The sequence below is a fragment of the Mercenaria mercenaria genome, chromosome 14 (assembly GCF_021730395.1).
Source record: "Mercenaria mercenaria strain notata chromosome 14, MADL_Memer_1, whole genome shotgun sequence".
NCBI lineage: Eukaryota > Metazoa > Mollusca > Bivalvia > Venerida > Veneridae > Mercenaria > Mercenaria mercenaria.
This window is the reverse complement of record NC_069374.1, coordinates 200,276-220,279: the sequence shown is the minus strand read 5'-3', so window position 1 is coordinate 220,279 and position 20,004 is coordinate 200,276. Positions and strand designations below refer to the sequence as shown.

The 20,004-nt window shown below is 37.1% G+C and overlaps 1 long non-coding RNA gene across 1 annotated transcript; it reads left to right on the top strand.

Moving 5' to 3' along the window:
• The first annotated feature begins 1,503 nt into the window (after nt 1–1,503).
• Nucleotides 1,504–19,456, top strand: LOC123531580 (uncharacterized). Its single transcript, XR_008366941.1, has 4 exons — nt 1,504–1,584; nt 12,112–12,210; nt 18,820–18,915; nt 19,390–19,456. It is a non-coding gene; the product is annotated as an uncharacterized LOC123531580 (long non-coding RNA).
• The last annotated feature ends 548 nt before the right edge of the window (nt 19,457–20,004 follow it).

Sequence of the window (20,004 nt, the reverse complement as noted above, 5' to 3'; positions counted from 1 at the left end):
TGCCATGGAGATAAGACATTGCTCAAGTCTTCAAGTTATTGATGCTCAAATTATCCAGGGTAAAGTTCCATTGAACAAATATAAAATTGGCCGTGACCATACAATGTCCTTGAGTTACCCAGGGTTCTCGAGTTATTGATGCTCAAGTTGACGGTATTTAACTGTACTTTTGCAGTTGTAGAGTGTTTCCAATGAAACTTCATAAACATGGTTATTATGTAGTGCAGATTTGTGTGACATGTTATTATGACCCTTGGCCTTGCAGCATTATACACCCTTGGACTTAAACTTCCTTATTTCCGTAGACAAAGCAGTAATTTTGCGTATTTATTATGCATTGATAGCTCTAGTTTTTTACAAGAAAAAGTAGACATAAAGTAATGAAAAACAACTATCCACATGTGGTCTTACTATGTTTTGATAAGCCTTGAATATAAAGATCGCTTTACTAACTGAAATATGCTTTTCAGGAGCCCTTACAGAAGCAAGCCTCTGTGGCGTACATGCTGCGTATTTGCTGTGTATATGCCGCGAACACAGTAGTACGCCAGAGGAGTACATTTTACATACACCGCATGCCGCGTACATGCCGCGTACATGCCGCGTACTATTTCGACGAGTACACAGCATGTACGCAGGAGGTCACTAGTACACTTCAAGTATGCAGCACAGACTCTGAAAATTTATGGAGTACACTGCATGTACGCAGGAGGGACTTGTACAAGAAAATAGTACACTGCATGTACACCGCAGATACTTCGAAATTTATAACACTTATATTTAGTTGCATTAAAGTTGTTTCCCCTTGATGCAGTTACGCCATTTTCTTCAGATGTTTACCAAATTACATGCTACAAAAATTGATTTATTTCATTGAAAAGTGGATGAAGAAAGGCATACTAATTTATTTGATAACATCAATCTACATTATTTTGGTAAGGGAAATACTTATGGATGCATGTCACTTATCTTTTTTCTGTTTTTTCTGTCCAAATGATCAGCATTTGCATAAGAAAGTTGGTGGGGTAAGGAATTTACATTATCACGCAGTTTCGCCACAAGAGTACACAGCATGTATGCAGCAGGAGTACACAGCAGTACGCCGCAGGACTCGGGCCAGGAGTACACAGAATGTACGCTGCAGGAGTACACAGCATGTATGCCGCAGGAGTACACAGCATGTACGCCGCAGGGTAGTACACCGCAGGCTCATTTGCTGTGAAAAGTGTATGTGCGCGTACATGCTGCGTACTATTTCCCGCATACTAAATTCCTCCAGCGTACATCCTGGTACTATATAGTCCACAGCATGTACGCAGCAAGTAGTACGCGGCAGAGCTCATTTGCATGTCAAAAGTGTACTACAAACGTTACTATCGGTGTATGTGCGGTTGTATATCCTGCGTACTATTTAAAGCCTTGATTTCAGTACACATCATGTACGCATCATATACGCTGTATGTACACAGCAAGAGTACGCAGCAGGCCTTTTTCTTCTGTAAGGGAGAAGCTGAGTCGCCAGTACTGACAAAAGTGAAAGAATTCCAACAGAAGCGAAAAAGAAAGAAACTCAGCTGTAGTCTAGTATGACATTAATTTCATTACAATTGCTTTTGTTAGATGCCTGCTCAGTTTTTAGCTCGACTATATGAAGTACGGAGAGCTTTCTTACTCGACCCGGCGTCAGCGTCCTTCGGCGTCCGCACATTGGGTAAAGTTTTGATGCACTTTCTCTTTATCTTTGTTATTACTTGATGAATTTGCTTCAAACTGAAAATAATTGTTCCTCATCATCACCCACATCATATGGCACAATGGTCATAACTCTGGCACCAATATTTCATGAATTATCCCCCCTTTTTACTTAGAATTTCAGGTTAAAATTTTAGTGCACTTTCACTTTATCTCAGTTATTACTGAATGGATTTGATTCAAACTTAAAATAGTTGTTCCATGTCATTACCCTCATCATATGACACAAGGTCAATAACTCTGGCACAAATATTTTATGAATTAAGCCCCCTTTCCCCTAGAATTTTAGGTAAATTTTGATGCATTTTCACTATATCTGTTCTTTCGAAGGGATTTGATTCAAATTTAAAATTTGTTCATCATCATCATTTACATCATTTAATATAAGGGCTATAATGTACACTGTAATTTTGAATTTTATGAGTTATCTCCCGTTTTACTTAAAAATTCAGGTTAAAGTTTTTATGCACTTTCATTCTATCTATGTTATTACCAAACGGATTTGATTCCAACTTGAAACAGTATAGTCTAGTATGACATTAGTTTTATTAATCCCCCACCACAAGTGGTGGGGGGTTATAGGAATGGTCTCCGTCTGTCCTTCTGTCCTTCTGTCCTTCTGAGCTCACATTTGCATACTTAGGTGGCTATAGGAACAATAGGTAACTGTACTTTTTCTTTGATGTCATTCATTCCGTAAGGCTTTTATGTGGCTATTTTTCTGTTACGTGGCTAAAAGAACAATAGAGAAACAAAAGAGTAGCCACATAAGTATCCTTATGTAGGAACAGCCCGTCCTTCCGTAACACTTTCGGTCTGCCCATATCCCCAAAACCCCCTTGAAGGATTTTCATAAAATTTGGGTCAAATGATCCCTCTCAAGACAATTTGCAAAACCCCATGAGTCAGCATGCCGGTTCAAGGTCAGGTCACAACTCAAGGTAAAAGGTTTGAGCCTTCTATTTTGTGTCTGCTCCTTATCTCCTAAACCCCTTGAAGGATAATCATGAAACTTGGGTCAAATGATCACCTCATCAAGACAATGTGCAGAACTCATGAGTCAGCCATGTCGGTTCAAGGTCAAGGTCACAACTCAAGTAAAAGGGTTTGAGCCTTCATTTCGTGTCTGCTCTGTATTCTCCTAACCCTTAAAAGGATAATCTGAAACTTGAATCAATGATCACCTCATCAAGACGATGTGCAGAACCCATGAATCAGCCATGTCAGCTCAAGGTCAAGGTCACAACTCAAGGTCAAATGTTTGAGCCTACCATTTCGTGTCCACTCTGTATCTCTTAAACCTCCTGAAGGATAACTATGAAACCTAGATTAAATGATCACCTCATCAAGATCATTTTGCGAACTCATGACAGTTCAAGGTCAGGTCACAACTCAAGTTCAAAGGTTTGAGCCTTCCATTTTGTGTCCGCCCATATCCTAAACCCCTTAAAGGGATAATCACATAACCATGAGTCAGCCATGTCGGTTCAAGGTCAAGGTCACACTCAAGTCAAGGTTTGAGCCTTCCCTTTCATGTCCGCTCTTTATCTCTTAAACCCCTGAAGGATAATCATGAAACTTGAATCAAATGACACCTCATAAAGACGATGTGCAAACCAATGTCAGCCATGTCGGTTCAAGGTCAAGGTCAAAAACTCAAGTTCAAAGGTTTGAGCCTTCCATTTGTGTCCGCTCCATATCTCTAAACCCCTAAAGGATAATCAGGAAACTTGGGTCAAATGATCACTCATCAAGAAAATGTGTAAAACCCCAGGGAGTCAGCCATGTCGGTTAAAGGGTCAAGGTCACAACTCAAGGTCAAAGGTTTGAGCCTTCCATTTCGTGTCTGCTCTGAAATCTCTTAAACCCCTTGAAGGTTAATCATAAAACTTGGGTCAAATGATCACATCATCAAGACAATGTGCAGAACCCATAAATCAGCCATGTCGGTTTTAGGTCAAGGTCACAACTCAAGGTCAAAGGTTTGAGCCTTCCATTTTGTGTCCATTCTGTATCTCATAAACCCCTTGAAGGATTTACATTAAACTTGGGTCAAATGATCCCCTCATCAAGAACTCATGAGTCAGCCATGTCAACTAAAAGGTCAAGGTCACAACTCAAGGTCAAAGGTTTGAGCTCTGTATCTCCAAAAACCCCTTTTTAGGATTTCCATGAAACTTGGGTCAAATGATCCCCTCATCTAGACGATGTGCAGAATTCAAGGGTCAGCCATGTCAGTTCAAGGTCAAGGTCACAGCTCAAGGTCAAAGGTTTACCCTTTCACTATCCATACCAGTGGCGGGGGATTTACCCTGTCTTTCAGACTGCCTTGTTACAGTTGCTTTTGTTAGATGCTGCTCAGTTTTTAGCTCGGCTATACGAAGTAAGGAGAGCTATCCTACTCGACCCGGCGTCAGATCCTTCCGCTTTCGCACATTGGTTAAATTTTTGATGCACTTTCTCTTTCTCTTTGTTATTACTTGATAGATTTGCTTCAAACTTTAATAATTGTTCCTCATCATCATCAGCATCATATGTCACAAGGACCATAACTCTTGAAACCAATATTTTTTTAAAATTATCCTCTTTTGTTTAAAAAATTTTTAGGTTAAAGTTTTGATGCACTTTCACTTTGTCTCTATTATTGCCAAATGGATTTGATTAAACTTAGTTTAGTTGTACTCTCATCACCCCATCATATGGTACAAGGGCCATAACTCTTGCACCAATATATCATGAATTATGCCCTTTTTTCTTAGAATTTCAGGTTAATTTTGGTGCACTTTCCCACTATATCTTTGTCATTACTTGATTGAAACTTAAATTATTTTTTCCAGATCATCATCCTATTCATATGGCACAAGGTCAATCACCCCGGCACAAAATGTTTTAGGGTTTATTTTACTTTTAATTAGAATTTCAGTTTAATGTTGATGGCTTTTTTATCCTGTTCTTACTAAATGGATGTAATCAACTTAAATGGTTGTTCCACATCATCACTCACATCATAGAACCAAGTTTGATAATGCTGGCACGAGTTTGTTCTGAGTTATGCTCTCTTTTTACAAAAACAGAATTTCAGTTCAAGTTGTGCTGCACTTTTGCTGTATCTCCATTATACTAAATAATTTGTTTCAAACTTAAAATAGTTGTTCCTAATTATTACCCGCATGATATGACCCATGGTTCATTACTTTTGCAGAATTTTTTCCATGAATTATGTTCCTTTTATACTGATCTGATTTTTGAGACTTAAGCTATTGTCCATTTTCCTTCATCCACTTTTTGAGTCATTAAAACACTCCATGACAGCTCCAGCTTCTCAGATGTACCCAATTTCACTATCCAGCATCAAAGAGTCGAGCGCGCTGTCTCCTGTGACAGCTCTTGTGTTACTGGGGAGTGAAGGCTTTCGAAAGTTAAATTTTGAATTGTGAGGGTACCAAATTTCAGAATTATAAAATGTAGCTAAAGAATAAAAAAGTATGAATACATAGGAAATACTGTTGCTTAGTGATACATGTGACAGTAAAATTGCATGCAATTTTGGCTGTTGAAATACTTTTTCAACCATATTTCAGTCTGTTTTGGGTGTATCTACCGGTATTAACAATCTGTTTTCTATATCCAATTATCCATTATCCAAGTTTGCTTTAAGTTTACAGCTCCCAACTTGTTTTATTTTTAGACAATACTATAACCGTAAACCCACAACAAGGGCTTGCTTGTTGGCTGAAACACAAAAAAAGTGACTGTAACATTTGTTTTTCCAAAAAGGTGGTGGCAAGAAATTATCGTATGGACAAATGCCCTTCAATAAGAAGCAACATACTAGTGGCGCAAGTACTTTCCAAAGAAAAAAATTGACAGCAAAATGAATCTGTCCGTCTAACAATTTTCATCCTCTTTATGGTGAAACCATTAACTCTGATCCCTATTCAAAATAGGACTTCTTCAACCGCCTCAAGAATCTCCCATAGGATTAACTTCATACAGGTGAAGTATTCCAAAACAATAGCTTTTTTAAGTAATTAATTTAAACACTTCAGTAATTTTGTAAAATTCCTGCCCTTTGTCTGTAAAAAAAAGAGGTATTTGTTCCATTGCAGCTCAACTATTTGAGGAAGAGGGATAGCTATTTTAAACACACTACAATTTTGGGTGTTTGCATCACTTCTGGTAAGTATTTGAAAACCAACCTTTATTGTCAAAGCCGTTTCACATATGCTTTGAAACGTTAAATACCGCCGGTATATATTTGATTGACACAATGGCCGTGATCTGTAGCAAGATACATAACTCTGTCAAGGTTTTTGGGCTGAATTATGGACCTTTTCTATTGAAGTTATCCAGAATCTGTTTTAAAGTTTTTGTACCAGTAAACAGTTTGTCAGCAGTTGAAACTTATGGCTTTGGAACCTACATGCTTGTTTACCCTATGGGAAAGAGTACATAGTTCAGTGTTTTTGGCTGAAATGGGGGCCGTTTTTGTTCCACCACTCGGGGGTGGGGGGACTTATTTCCCTAGTCCGTCTGTCTGTCTGTCCCACTTTGCTTGTGGCATGCACTATTTCACCTGAGGTCATGAAACTTTACAGGGATGTGTAGCTCCATTTGAAGATGTGCCCCTGGGGTTTAGTTGCCACCCTCAAAAACTAGGTCACTATGTCAAAAAATGTGAAAACACATTTTTGATTCTAGAGAGCAATTTTTCATCGGATCTTCACCAATTTAGAATAAATATTATATCTTATGGAAACCTTGGAGGAGTAAAAAATCTGGGTCAAAAAATGGGGGCACAGAGTAAATTTAAACAAACTCTTATACGGGTATATTTTGTGACTGTGGCATTCCTTGTTACTTCACTCATTTGGCTCATATTCACCCCACAACAATCTTTGTGACAAGATGTTCACTTTTTTTATTAATATATGACCGGGACTTTATTTAACCTTTAACCTTCACTTTTAGAAATCGGAAAAGATGAAATTGCCAAACTTTTCATTTTTAATGACCAGCTTGCCTAAAAATACAAACAGAACAAACCCTGAGACAAAGAAGCAGCACAGGGATACGTGATGGTTTCCATTAACAAATTCTAGTTAAAACTGTGATGATCACTCTAACCAGTAATGTAACTTTCAGAATTTTATAACTGCTGTTCAGGTTGGGATGCATTGAACATGAAGAACCTTTCAATTTTTTCAGACTTCATTGCCAGTTGATTCTTCAATGATGATTTTCCTTCTATCAACAGACAGCCCACTCAATCACAGGGTAAGTCCATTTTGTTCCTTTAAATTACAGCTACATAATATGAAAAAATTTGTTTGTCAATTAAACTGAAGTGAATAGATGATCATGAAATTTGAATTTCTTAGATCAGCCTATGGAAGGGGACATCCGCCATTTCACACATTATTGTAACTGGTATTTCCAGTATGCCAATTCCTTTCCCAAAGCTGGCAATTTCATTTCCATGTCGCTTTTGATAGTGCATTATCCATATTTGTATGTAAATTGTTTATATTGTAATGATAACACGACCTTAATGTTGCAACATTGAAAACCCTTTTAAGTTTTTTATAATTTAGTCATAAGAATTAATATGTAGAATTTTAATAAAGATGAAGCATTCGATTTGCTTACTATGCCAATAATACGAAAACCGCCGAGTTATAATTTATTCACTGGACTTTGTATGCAAATATTTAAATTATAATTAAGAAGTTATTTTGCTAACTTTTTCAGTCGTCATAAAACAAGGACCTGTTCTATAAAATCCTTGATAAATATTTGATTGGTCCCCATAACAATGATTGCAAATTAATACTATTGTTCTGCAAATATTTGTTAATGTAAAACATTATGTAACATATAATCATCCTCATAAAAATGATCGAAACAATAGGATGTTCTCGTAAAAATTTTGACATTAAAAGTTGAAGCCGAGCACCAGACACATTTTTTAAAACAGAGGGCGCCGTATAAAAATAACCGCTTTCCTCTCCGGTGCAACGTCCATTTTCACCCCGGGGGGAATCTACAAACGACGATAACTACCGCGAATACCCGGTTTGACATTTTTTATTGTTTTAACTTTTTCTGTTATTTAAACCCCAGTTCAAAGGTTTTAAATCATTAATATGTGTTAAGAAACCAATGTCATTAGACAGTCAATGAATATCGTATGTGTGTCATTTCCTGGACTAGTCATTTCCATACTCAAATTAGCATGTACCCATTTTTGGTCGCAGTATATTGATCGTATGAAAATTAATTTTCTGCAGATTAAATCATAGGCGCTTGATGGTATGAGCGAGTGACCCCTGTGATTATGGATTTTACAACATAACACTATAGATTATTTAGATCTAGGCATCAGTAGTTCATTACTTACATGTAGTCAGTGTTAGTTGTCATTGCTGAAAGTTTTTGGGTAAAATCTGTCAAATAATGAATGAGGAGTTCAGGTCACAAAAGTGTGATAGACTGACAGACAGAAGGACCGAAAAAGGACGGAAGCGGACGGAAAGGGCAAAATGATTCCAAAATCCCCTCAACTTTACATATCCCCCCCAAACCCAAGCCAAGGTTGAGGGGGCATAAAACTATTTTTCCGAATAAATTGATAGAATAATTCTACTTTCCACCGGACATTCAGTCACACTTATGGCCACTCAAGGGATAGCTTGTTGTTAAAAGGAACAAACAATTGTGTCACTATTAAACAAAAAGTATAACTACAGGGTGTTCCCAATGTAAAGTAACCAAAATTTTTTATATTCATTTTTAATAAATTGATGGTCACATTTTTAACATTGTTTGTAACTCAAAACTTTACAAGTGTTTGAAAGGGTACAAAATAGGATTTTATTCATGTAAAGTAGTGAAAGAAGCAAATACTGCGAATTCATTATTATTCGTCGGGTTTAATTTTTAAATTTGGGTTATCCTGGTTGTTTGTTGCAGTAGATTGACAAATTTGTGCTTTAACATACTTGCAAAACACCAGGTTATCTTCTGCATGCCCCCCACCCCCCCCCACCCCACCCACGACGCGCCACCCTAGCGATGAGGATGTAGTTTGTTTCCGTTTTTTTTTTTTTTATTTCTTACATATTTTTCATTTCTGATTGATATACCTGTGATGCATAGGTCAAGAACGTAGCTTCATGGCAGTTATATCAGTGACGGTTTTTACATTTAGGTGATGCACGAAAGTGATGTGTCAAGAGTCGCTTTCATGCAGATGTATTTATAAATACGGGTAGATTCAAAAACGAACTAAAGATCAACCGGATTTCAGGTGGATTTTTTATAAAGCGACCTGGATACATTTTTATTACACGTTAAGCCAATGAGCCGTGCCATTAGAAAACCAGCATAGTGGCTTTGCGCAACCATGGTTTTCCCGACTACCTGCGCACTGCACAGTCTGGTCAGGGCCATGCTGTTCGCTAATGGTTGGTGTAATCGGAATTAGAATCAACACAACAACACTTCCCCAACATCCTGACTCCCCTCGCCCTCAACTCCCCACCTCTGGGTACATCCCCAATCCCCACGGGGACGAACCCCGCCCCCCATATTTTTTTCTCATTTTTCACTTATATTATATTTTTATATTTCAATATGAACATGTGAAATTTCAAAACAACACTTCCCCAACATCCCGACTCCCTGCACTCCTAGCACCCCCCTCCCCCACACCAAATGACATTTCCCCCCACGGGGTTACACCCCTGCTGCCATTTTTTTCCATTTTTTAGCTAAATTCCAATATGAACAACCCCCCTGTTGCACCACCCCCTCCCCCTTAATTTTAATCTATATTTCAATATGAACATGTGAAATTTCAAAATAACACATCCCCAACATCCCAACTCCCTGACCTCGCAACCCCCACCCCACCCCACCCCCCCCAGATGACATTCCCCACCACATTTTCTCCTTTGTCATGTTTACAAAACTTTATCACCCAGTTTTGGAAAACAGTATGCTTTGGGGAGCATCCATCGGTTTTACCGATTCCTTGTTATTTCTAATTTCACATTTGTGGTTTCTTTTAGACTACTGCTCCTAATCGAGATGAAAAAGACAGACTGTACAGAGCAGACTTTGGAGAAAAAAGATATCTTTTGAGAAAAATAGTAGCTCGGAATATTTTAAAAGTCAATTAGAAAAACAGTATCCAAAACTTATTGGGATAGGAGGATTTGAGTTGTTGCGAACTCAAGCCCGAAGTAGGTGTGATTTGTAAGTCATACAATTACCTCCAGGAGGATACAATGTGAACTTTTTGGCAGACCAAAGCAATCTGGGACAGGCAGTCTGTTATATTAGGCCAATACAAAGGAACCTGTCTTTGAAAGAAGAAGAATACAATATAAATATTCATTACATGTATATATTTGAATCTTGAGTCATAAATTCAAAGAACAAAGTAATGATAATAGAAATTTTAGGATTGTTGGTATTTATGCCTGAGCCCCCCAACCCAGAGGGATGCATATTCAAATCTCGCCATTTCTCTGTCCTCATTCACGTCAAGACTGTAACTTTGTCATGCATTTTAGGAATTTTTTTTAAATAACATGGCACAAATATTTTGTACACCAAAAACAGGTGTTGTGTGCAAGACCTACGTCTCTATCCTAAAGAACAAGGTACAGGGTGGATACTTGGACACAAAGTGTCCAGACTTTTACTTTATTCTGTTTGAACAATCTCATATATTAACTTTGAACATCTTTTCCCCTTATACCCCAACTTGAAGACAAAGGAGTAAACACTATTAAGAATTTAGACAGAATTATGCCCCTTTTATGACCTAGAAAAAGGGGTTAAAATTATTGGTAACATTACTGTCAGTAAGTAATGAAAAAATTGGGTTGCAACTTTAACTATGCAGTTGTTTATGATGTGTCAAATTTGAGAAAAGAAAAAATTTAACCTGACCAACATCTTGATCACTGTCAAAAATTGAAAAGGGCATATGTATTTGGGTCATTACTGGAGGTCTGTGATCAAGATCTAGAAAAATTACTCTTTATCCCCCTTTTCAAATTAATAAATTTTTGGTAAATATCTCAAACACTATCAGAGCTTTTCACTCAAAACCTTGCATATGTAAATTTGTAATAGGGGTCATTAGCAGAGGTCACTGACCAAGTGCCAGAACTCTTTCTGGGAGTTTGAATGAATTATCTCCCTTTTTGGAGTAGGGAAATCTTTGTTAAAGTTTTACATGCAACTTAATAACTAAAATTGATAGTGATATTTAATTGAAACGTTACAAATATCTTCAGTGTCATAATGTTAGGTCATTGGCTGACATTGTCATATATTTGAATTTAATTATGCTTTTTTCTAATGAAAATCCTTGTTAACTTATTATTATGCTGTTCATGCATTTGAACAGACTTAAAGGCTTATATTTTACTATTCAGCACTGAAAATAGTTGTTGACAGCTCTTGTTTGCTTGTTTGATATATTTTGTGTGGACATACTGTTTTGGTCTTTTCGGGGGTATTAGTTTACAAGTAGTAACAGCTCATGTTACTGTTTCATTTAGTGTAATGACTTTTCAGCTCATCTGTCACAAAGTGACAATGTGAGCTTTTGTGATCGCATTTCGTCCATCGTCCATCCGTCTGTAAACTTAACGTCACCTCCTCATAATCCCCTTGGTCAGTTTCATCCAACTTCACAGGGGTGTTCCTTTGGTGAAGCCTACAAAAATTGTTAAAAAGAAATTAATTCCTGCAGAACTCTGGTTGCCATGGCCGCAGAAAGCAAAAAACTTTAAACTTCTTCTCCAAAACCAAAGGCCTAGAGCCTTGATATTTGGTATGTGGCATCATCTAATGGTCCTGTACGAAAATTGTTCAAATTATGTCCTTGGGGTCACACAGGGCCCCGTCCGAGGGGTCCAAATTTTTACATAGACTTATATAGGGAAAAGCTTTAAAAATCTTCTTCTCCAAAACCTTAAGGCCTAGAACCTATATATTTGGTATGTTGCATCATGTAATGGTCCCCTATGAAAATTTGTCAAATTCAATTCATTGATGGCTTGCATGGGGAACTGTGTCACAAATAGGTATACCCCTAGTTCTGACTCACAAGCCCCTCAGAGGGGTCAATGTTCTTAAAATGGTAATTTATGACAGCTTTCATATTGTGGGTGATGTGGAAGTCCACATCCATTCCCGTCACTACTTATATTGAGGCAAAAGTATTAAAATGCCCAGGCATAGTACAGCAAATGTACAGGTGAGCGATTCAGGGCCATCCTTGGCTCTTGTATTAGTGTGTAAATATATTCATGGTCTTAACAATATACTGTTAATAAGGATGATGTTGGTATTCAGGAGAGATGTATCAGATGTAATGAGCTTATTCCATTGAGATTGCTTAGAGAACATGCAGATGTCTGTGAAGCTGCAGATAAGGTGAATGAGAGTTTTTGTGTTTTCCAAAAAATGTGATATTTTACAAGTATTTATTAAAGCCCCCCAAAATCAATGTTCTTTTATAATTTTAGCTATTTTTTAATATGATTTTTGTTTTTTAACCACTAATATATTGTAAAAAAAAAAATTTGAAAGCTATGTGCCTGTTAAAGATGTTATCTTATTCCTGTGTATCTGAACTTCAGTCCGTTGCAAATGTCATGTGGTATTATTCAGTTGTTTGTGTCTGGTATTAATGTCTGTGAAAGTCATTACAGATTATTCTAGGATAAAATTCCTGGGTTGACGTACCATCATATAACCTAAGCTTTCATGTTTAAAAGAAAATAAAAACACTTCCGATTATAAACACAAGTTTATTTTTCGTTTAGGGTAGGTGTGGATTGAAAGACGGTCATAGTGGCTTACAACTTCAAACGTTAAATGGCGATTGAAGTTGAAAATCCTCACAAAGGGTGCGACCCGGGCATGCCTTAGATAATTTGAACCTCGTTGCGCCAAAGCCAGGTAGAACCAGGCACCACCTTTGGTACCATATAAAAACCAGGTACACCATGTACCATTTACAAACCAGGTACCCATTTTGTACCATACACGAACCAGGTACTTCCATGTACCATATACGAACCCGGTACCCCTTTTGTACCATACACGAACCAGGTACTTCCATGTACCATATGGTACTTCCATGTACCATATACGAACCAGGTACTTCCATGTACCTTATACAAACCAGGTACCCCTTTTGTACCATACAGTAACCAGGTACTTCCATGTACCATATACTTACCAGGTACCCCTTTGGTACCATACAATAATCAGGTACTTCCATGTACCATATACGAACCAGATACCATTGGCGCAACATAAACCTAATAACAACAAATGTAACCTATGTAAATGGTTGAGCAACTATAAGAACGCCTAGCCCTTTTCGCTCTCTGGCCAATTCTTATATGCTCGAAAAAATGAACCAGAAAAAATTGAATTTTGAACCCACGAGTGTCACCAACCCCGGTAAATGGCGGCGGCTGGTCAGGGACCCATGAGTATGCAAAAAGATTTAGTAATTGACAGTTAACAACTCAGTATGGCATGCCCTAGTCGCACCCAGACGTAATAATTTTCCGCCAGTATGACAGAAGAAAGATTAGAAGAGAGAAGATAAATAAAAGAGAAGAAAGTAAAAGAAAATACCGGTATTTAGAGTTTAAAATTGTAAGTTCTGGTACCGGCTTAAGATAATAAGCTAAGCATTTTTAAAATGACAAACAAGAATATATGTATCTCCTTAACGCACTCACTTCACATCATTTATAAATGTCACCATGTACATCTGATTTGCAAATGGTATAAGTAATCATAATCATAAACTAGGCAAAATGTCTTAGAGTCAAGTGTTTCAAATAAGCACCTTTAAACCTAAGTAAAAGTTAACAAATGTCAAGTTCTTTAAATAAGCACGTTTAAACACAAGTAAAAGTTAACGCTGGTGAATGTTAACGGTCAATATAGATTTTTTGAACTAGTACAGAATACATATCCATCACAGTGTCACCGATTTCATCACATCCTGTGATCCTTCCGAATAAGGCTGAATGATATAATCGTTGGCTTCTGAACGATACTATGATGTTGAACTTCAAAAGTAGCATTTTGTGCCGATTCTGTCTGGTTATAGCGTTTCTTGACTCATGTGCCTTAACATCTGATGCCATAAAAAGTAAAGCATTCTGAAAGAGGGAGAAAAACTCGGCAGCAAAAAAGTAACAAGAATGTTGCAAAAATAGACAAGTATAACATATAACGTGTAACTGCCTTAATACTTTTCCATTATAATTATTGATTGAAAATCTATAGTATCATAAAACAAACGAAATAGTATTTAAATTATGCTAAAAAAGGGGTGCGGTGGGCGGGTTGTTCTTAAAACGGCCTCGTGCTGAATGGCAAATCGGAAGCACGGTAAACACGTGACTTTACTTATAAATTATCGTCTGCTACGAAATCTCGCGATACATACCATAGCAACGACTTAGCGTTATGACAACCGAAGCAAAATTACATACAAACATTTAAATTGGAATTTAGCCAGAATAAACAAGATTAATTGGAAGGATTAATCTATATTATTCTAGGATAAAATTCCTGGGTTGACGTACCATCATATAACCTAAGCTTTCATGTTTAAAAGAAAATAAAAACACTTCCGATTATAAACACAAGTTTATTTTTCGTTTAGGGTAGGTGTGGATTGAAAGACGGTCATAGTGGCTTACAACTTCAAACGTTAAATGGCGATTGAAGTTGAAAATCCTCACAAAGGGTGCGACCCGGGCATGCCTTAGATAATTTGAACCTCGTTGCGCCAAAGCCAGGTAGAACCAGGCACCACCTTTGGTACCATATAAAAACCAGGTACACCATGTACCATTTACAAACCAGGTACCCATTTTGTACCATACACGAACCAGGTACTTCCATGTACCATATACGAACCCGGTACCCCTTTTGTACCATACACGAACCAGGTACTTCCATGTACCATATGGTACTTCCATGTACCATATACGAACCAGGTACTTCCATGTACCTTATACAAACCAGGTACCCCTTTTGTACCATACAGTAACCAGGTACTTCCATGTACCATATACTTACCAGGTACCCCTTTGGTACCATACAATAATCAGATACTTCCATGTACCATATACGAACCAGATACCATTGGCGCAACATAAACCTAATAACAACAAATGTAACCTATGTAAATGGTTGAGCAACTATAAGAACGCCTAGCCCTTTTCGCTCTCTGGCCAATTCTTATATGCTCGAAAAATGAACCAGACAAAATTGAATTTTGAACCCACGAGTGTCACCAACCCCGGTAAATGGCGGCGGCTGGTCAGGGACCCATGAGTATGCAAAAAGATTTAGTAATTGACAGTTAACAACTCAGTATGGCATGCCCTAGTCGCACCCAGACGTAAGAATTTTCCGCCACAAAATAACAAAGAAATAACTTAAATTTCTTTTTATTTCCCCCAAAATTCTTACAATACTAGATATAGAACACGTTCATTCAATGAATCCCAAGGTAATTCCAAAACGGACTGATCCGTTATTATCCGAGAGCAAGCAATTGTATCGCGCGCTTAAAGCCCTAAAGACACACACTTCTCTTGCACCAGCAAGCGACGGACAAATTACTGGGTAACTTCGGGTTAACCTGCCTCTGCTACAACCTATTATATGATGAAGTTTCCGATTATTCTTCCTTAAAAAGATGACATTAATACTGAATGTGTGACATGCAAATCCTGGGTGTATGACATATGACAACGAGCGCCACCTGCATAAAACCTTATGGTATTTCCATGTACCATATATACCCCTTTGGTACCATACACAAACCAGGTACTTCCATGTACCATATAAAAACCCGGTACCCTTTTGGTACCATACAGTAACCAGGTATTTCCATGTACCATATACCCACCAGGTACCCCTTAGCTATAAAGACGGATCCCAAGATTCCCCTTCTAGCTAAATCAGTAGCCTTGCCAATACAAAAACTATGCGTTTGAAAGTTTTAGTCTTAAACCTATGGAAAGATGTGCACTTGCGCAATATAACCGGAAATTGATATCGAGTAGCGTGATAACAAATCGTGGGCCTTCCCAACTCGAACTTGCCTTCGAATGAGTTAGGGCCGACTCAGTTGTTAAATTCAAAAGGTATACTGATCGTATCCGAAGTATAACAACGATTTGTTTCAAATGAATACATTATGATTTGAACCGAATTGATACTTTCGAGAACAATGTTTTTAAATTGTATTGTTACACTGTGTTTCGCCGACGCGAAATAGTCAAGATAAACATACAAACAAAGAAAAAGAAAACCAGAACATGGTCCGGAAAAGCTTGGACAAATAACCATTATATTAAACAAATTTTAAGTAGTACCCTACAAGACCAAGTATGTTCAAGTTTTTAGAAATGATACAAAGTAACAATAGGAATACACTTTTCAAGTTAGCAATGTATTATAAAGTGCCTCGAATATTAGAACTTCGATTTTGAATAAAGTACTGTAATATCACTTTATCATGTTGTATGTTTTCTTATTGTTTCAGCCCGAATTTTTTTTTTTTTTTTTTTTTTTTATAACCCGGAAAGGATGCATATTAGTTTTCAACTGTCAGACCGTTAGTTAGATCGCTCACCCGCCACAACGTCAACTTTGTGCATGAAGACGCCTTACTCGCGAAGCACTGCACCCATGACGCTCAAACTTCACATGCTGAAAGTACCTATTGAGTATACGACCCCGGGGTCACCAGGTCAAAGGTCAGGGCCACCAGGCCAAAGCGCTGTGGGGCACCATCCAAAACCAGTGACAGCTCATGTTTTTATTTATTTATTTAATTATTTATTTTTATAAGGAAACCAGCACCCGTATAAATATATATGTGGGCAGTCAAACACTCTGATGACCAAAATAAATGAAGCAATTTCCCATAATTTCACGAACTGGACATAATTCAAATAAAACTTAAATTTATCAGAAGGGGAATTCAATTCTTCATTGATTTATGTAAAAAATCCAAAATTACAAATTGTTCTGGTGATATAAACCTATATTTGTACTGTGCCTACCCGCAGGCGATAAAACCATTAACTTATATATGACTGTGAACCATTATTTTGGTCCTTAATATAACAGTTTTGACGTTTGGACTGCCAGTCACAAACATACAACAATCCGACAGTTGGATTATTTTGACTGCCAAGAACTGCTTATCCCTATATTTTCTAAAAACAACAAGAATAAAATCAATTCAAACTTACCAAAACGTTACGACATCCTGTTAATACAGTTTATGGGAAAATACTACCTGTCGCAAAAGTTCTATTTATAGACTCGTCAGTCAAATAGGGTGATCAAAATGATTTACCTAGCCTTATTTAGATCTGAATTACTAATTTTACTGAATAACACTACCGAGATAACGGACCATTCCATTATTAATCGAGGAAAGCGCACTACACAGTGTATATGTATTTTAACGTGTGTAAAATTTTGCCAAATAGCAGTTAACGCCAAGTTTTTAAATTGCTGCAATACGTTCATTATTTAATATTTTCCCATTCTGATTTTTGCATTTTGCAGTCCAACATCTGAGCTTTATGCCTATCGTATGTTACATTTATTTACTTTTTGGACAAACGAAAAATTAAAGAACGCGCTGTATGAATTCGTAAGCATGCAATTTCATTAAAATCGACCGTTTTTGTAGAATTTTGTCTGTATTTCTTTCATTATCTCATTCTAACTGTTATAGAATTCAAACTTTATCATTTCACAAGTAGTGATAAAAATATTAAACTTTTATAAGTAAAATGAAGGTACCATGCGCGTGTTTTTATATGTATATATACGCGGCGCCTACGGATCGCGATGTTTCTGTTTATTATTTGCGCAAAGCTGATACTTGCAACTGTGTTCGTCTGGTTGATTACTAAATTTCTACTCTACGGGTATTTCCTATAAAGGGCTCTAACATGTACCTACTGCTTGCTACGGTCACCCGCCGGTCAATGCGTGCCCTCATAGCTCCCTATTCTAATCTATAAACAAACGTCGTGACCTAACTTTTGTGGGCAATAAATTTATTTGTTTAAAATATTTTGATAAAATTTCATGGAATTCCGATTTATAGGATACTGACTAATTTTAAATGGATTCAGCAGTTCACGCAATTTGTCCGGCTGAATTAAGGTATGTAACGTATCCCTTCGACGTTCGATTGAACCAATATTGTATTAACAGTTGTTTGAACATTCTATCGTACCGGTGTTTGAAACCCAGGGGTGAAATCCGCTAACTCCACCGCACCCTTCAATTCGCCCCTACTTATTTTGTTATATATATAACATTCTAAAGTAAACATGTAGTATTAATATTCTGTATCATATAAAAAAAGTGTCGTTTCCTTTGTTTACGCGGCCCTATGTACCGCAATTTGAAACCGAATTTTAATCTGTGGTAATAGCTTGAGTACTACATTCAATAAAGGACAGAATTTTCTGTCTTCCTATTGCGAAATGACTTTTGACACATGAGACCGTGAGACTCAAATAATTTGCTGGAAGTCGATAAAATTACCTCTAACATCCTCCATCCCATCTGCGGCGTTTCTCTTATACCTTGCCGGTACCCAACGCTTCTTGTTTTTTGCCACGTGGCATAACTATCGCTTAGCGTATTTGGTATTTATGTCTTGTTCTTAAAACGGCCTCGTGCTGAATGGCAAATCGGAAGCACGGTAAACACGTGACTTTACTTATAAATTAACGTCTGCTACGAAATCTCGCGATACATACCATAGCAACGACTTAGCGTTATGACAACCGATGCAAAATTACATACAAACATTTAAATTGGAATTTAGCCAGAATAAACAAGATTAATTGGAAGGATTAATCTATATTATATTAATATATGTAAAAAGTCTATATTAAATGTATGGGTCATCTTTTGTACAAAAATAAAGGGAAAAAATTGTATAATTTTCATTTTCAGTTTTGGTAGGGATGAGTTTGAGTATGTACAGTTGTTTGACCTGTCTTACCATGTGGCAGTCCCAGAAGATGTTACCATTATGAATAAATGCAGGGGGTATTATGCTTTTGTATGTTAAACAAAGGTCTCAAAGCATTTATATGCTGTATGACTAGATACTTGCTTCTGAAATAATTGTACAAGACAGCTTTAAGACTGACATTCCTGACAAGATGTGAACCTTCTGGACTTTATGTCAGCCTGACATAAGCATTTCGTTCCTGTAGCTTTGTGTATTCCCCAATTTACTAAGTACATATCTCCATTAAAGATAATGCTAATAGATATGTTTTAGTAATAAATGTGTGATAGCTTTGTAATGTAAACACTTTAAAAATAGAATGAAAATGTACTTTGATAACAAACATTGAAATAAAAATTTATCAGTATATTGTATCAGTCAGTAAAAACATGAAGTACATTTGTATCTTTATATCAAGAAAATTATAATAATTATATTCAAATGCTTTGATACTAATTTCATGTTGGTTGCCTAGAAAGTGTGTGAATTAATGTTTTACAATATTTCAGAACTTGAAGACAATGGTTAGTGCAGAAGGGACATAAAAGTAATGTGAAAGTAACAGATATAAATAAGGTAAATTATTGTGATAAAAAGACATGGCCAGTGCTGCACATCAGAAAGGCAACTTTTAAATTTAATTTTGCCACTTATGAGTTCTGTAAAGCTGATTTTGCTATATATATATATGAACTGATTAGTTAATATTTTTTACTGTGACCTTTTTATACGCCCGTTTGAAAAACGGGACGTATTATGGGAACGCCCCTGGCGGGCGGGCGGGCAGGCGGCGTCCACAGACTTTGTCTGGAGCATATCTTCTACATGCATGGAGGGATTTTGATGAAACTTGGCACAGTTGTTCACCATCATGAGACGGAGTGTCATGCACAAGAACCAGGTCCCTAGGTCTAAGGTCAAGGTCACACTTAGAGGTCAAAGGTCAAATTCAAGTATGACATTGTCCGGAGCATATCTTCTTCATGCGTAGAGGGATTTTGATGAAAATTGGCACAATTGTTCATCATCATGAGACGGAGTGTCTTGCACAAGAACCAGGTCCCTAGGTCTAAGGTCAAGGTCACACTTAGAGGTCAAAGGATACAAGAATGAAAACTTTGTCC